The sequence below is a fragment of the Coccinella septempunctata genome, chromosome 4 (assembly GCF_907165205.1).
Source record: "Coccinella septempunctata chromosome 4, icCocSept1.1, whole genome shotgun sequence".
NCBI lineage: Eukaryota > Metazoa > Arthropoda > Insecta > Coleoptera > Coccinellidae > Coccinella > Coccinella septempunctata.
Genome location: NC_058192.1, coordinates 32,690,176 through 32,693,420, shown reverse-complemented (window position 1 = coordinate 32,693,420; position 3,245 = coordinate 32,690,176). Strand labels below are relative to the sequence as shown.

General features: G+C 33.2%; 1 long non-coding RNA gene across 1 annotated transcript; it reads left to right on the top strand.

Moving 5' to 3' along the window:
• Nucleotides 1-548: 548 nt before the first annotated feature.
• On the top strand, nucleotides 549-2,315 carry LOC123312163. The gene is made up of 2 exons (XR_006537582.1): nucleotides 549-1,023; nucleotides 1,080-2,315. It is a non-coding gene; the product is annotated as an uncharacterized LOC123312163 (long non-coding RNA).
• Nucleotides 2,316-3,245: the final 930 nt, after the last annotated feature.

Sequence of the window (3,245 nt, the reverse complement as noted above, 5' to 3'; positions counted from 1 at the left end):
TATCACTTAGGTATTAGAGTAGATTATTTTGCCAATACTCAGCTGAGAACCGATATAAACCATATATTATGTTATGCCAACAAAATTCTTCAAGAATATTTACTTCTGAACCATGTAGTTTTATTGGTTAAATATTCTTATTCAGAAGAGTCAACTTCTCACGAGGGATGACAATTTCGATTTCGTTTATAATGAATCCATCATCTTTTTGATATCTTCATCGCAAAAGTGCTCTTGACACACAAATTGATTGGGAGTTGATTCTTGAGATAAGGTTTTTTCCAATTTTCTCTCAAAAATGCTCTCGGAAATTTTATCTCTTCTCCTTTTCTTTCCGATGCCAAAACACTCTTATACTAGCGCACGCTTCAACATTTCACCATGGTCATATGTTGTTCTCTTATCAAAAATCGATATTCCTATCATCTGTGACCAGAGAAACAGTTCACTCAGCCAACGAGCCAACTACAATTTGATTTGTGTAAACAAAATTTCGCACTCTCGTGATGGCCAGCGCGACTGTTGGCAAAAACATGAACTACTACCACAGTATAGACACCAACCAGTAGTTGCACTCTAGATCAAATGAACGGAATTATTTACTCCTCCGAGAACACGCGCATCATTTCGGCGCGCATGAGAAAATGCGCGGGAATTTTAAAGTGAATTATTTTACGGGAAGAATTATGAGCCTTGAGGCGAATGTAAAAATAATATTATTTGATAATTAACACTTCTCAAGTATTATTTAGAAATTTTTCATGATTTTCTATTTGAAATGATTATCGTCAGGGGAAACTGATGCATTTTTAGTGCATATGTCCTAAAGTGAATGCGATTGTTGTGAATCAGTGTTTTTTCAGATAATTTTATGTTAATTCTCGGCTAGAAAGGTTTTTTCCTTTAGTTTCAGAGGATTCATTTTTCTAGATTTCTTATTTCCATGGTAATCAACCACCTTCGGTCACAAAACTGCTGTGATCTGTATTCAATATAGAGCCTTTAGGTTCATCTACTGAATAGGTAATGCATATTTTGAAAATGTTCTTAAGTAATTTTTTTCCCATTTAAAATTTTAGGGTTTGCCGTCATTACGCTCACAGGGCTGATACAAATTGATTGGAAGCAACCATATAAAATGTCCTCCAACGAAGCAAAGTTTACTTCTTTTTGCATTTTTTCTGACTTTGCATGGGGGTCGAGGTATTAAAAGTGGTATCTTTTCAAATTGACCTACCTAGTCAAGTAAGAAGCGAAGGTTCATTTAGTTCATTGTTGAAACTGCTGTGACAACACATGAAAAAACTATACTGTGTTCCCTATAAATTAGAATGTTATCGTCTACTTACAATATGAAGTCAACATTCTAGACTGATGAAATGAAAATGCAGAATGAAAAGTTCAAAATAATGAATAAAATTTTATTAATACATACATATAATACAAAAAAAAACGAGAAACAAATAATATATCTATAAATGTAAAATTTTTATAATTTTTTTTTCTTTTTTATTTGTTTTTTGTGCAATGAAGTTTCTATTGCAAAATTTAAGTGTGTAAAAAATTCTTAATCTAACATACAAACTTAATAAGTAATTCCAAGGAAATTTCTCACAAGGGTGAGTGTAAGGGCATATCTTTTCCATTTCTCTTTTCAATTTACAACCAACATTGTTCTGAATCGATAAATGTGGAAAATGAGACACGAAAGTGTTATCCAGTCGATTAATATACTCATAAAACGAATTTGGCGGCATTTTCAAATTGCCAAACAATTCATTCTCTTTATAATTCCTGAAATGACAATATAATGTCTCATTACTTAGTTCACTTTGGCTTTGTGAAAATTCGTCACATAAATTACATCTATGTTTTTCTAAACATTTCTTTATTAGATAACCACAAACATACGATAATACGTTTTTTTCTGGTAAATCCAGTTCATTGTAATCTTTAGGATCTACTTTGAGAACTTCTGAGAATACATTTCTCTCTGATGAGAGTTTAGGGGGAGCTTCAACTTCCAAATCATTAAAATTAATGAGGACTTCAGACAAATCTTTAATACAATTTGCTCCTTCCAACTGCTCAAAAAATTGGAGACAAAAATTCTTTTTGAACAAACTTTTGAACTGTACTGGAGTAGGATTTGTGGCATTTCCTCCTTGATATCTAATATTGCCAAAGAAATTTTCTAGAGCATCTTGATTTAGGTATCTAGTGCACATAAATTTCATCCTACCATTCATTTCTTCCCACATCAACAATACAGCTCTAATTGTTTGTCTCCAACCTTTAATAAATTTCACAGTATTCGTAATGTCTTTATTATCCCCTTTTATTATTCTCAGACTCTCAAAAATGCCCAATAATTTTAAAAGATGATCTTTCTGCTCAGTGGTGCCTTGAAAAGGTCTATTTAAAAGTTTAGGGGCTTGAAAATTTGACGCATTCAGAACATCAAACAATTTATCTATTTGTGCAATGAACTCCGATGTATGAATGGCATCAGCGGGTAGATAATTGAATGAGACAAGTGTTTCTATCCCACATGCTACCGAATTACTGAAAACTTGAGCAGCCAAAGAAACTTTCATTTTTTGAAATGAATTGGGATTCATATGAACTTCTGAGATACGTGGAATTAGGCGATTCATTCTACCCACATCATAATTGAACAATTTTTCAATATACATCTTTTTAATTATCTTTTCTCCTAATTTGAAATCATAATTGAAAAGATTGTTCCTTGTTCTCTTCAGTAAATGTGGGGTATCGAAAATGTGAAAAATTTTTCTTCCATCAATGAAAAAATAAGGCTGATCGATTGTAACTCCAATCTCATGAGAAAATTTCGAAAAATTCGAACCTTGGTCACTTATTAATGCCAGAATGTTTAATCCTATGTCACTCAATTTTCGTATGCTTGTGGTTATTATCTCATGCAAATATTTCACTTCACAAGAATTGTGAACGAAGAAGTAAGCCACAGGCTGCTTCCAATTATGTTGGATACCCCTCGCCATGATAACCATTCATTCATTGCTGTATCCCGTTACCGGGAATAAATCTACAAAAAGAAGAAGAAGAAAAAAAAAAAAAAAAAAAAATTCGAACAGACTTGTAACTTCTTAGTGCTAGTTGCGACTGTGTGCCCTCCTGTGACTAAAGAGACCCAACCGTGACCTGCAGATCCTTCCACACTCAGGGCATGGATAGTCTCCAACCAGATATGGCCGCCGCTG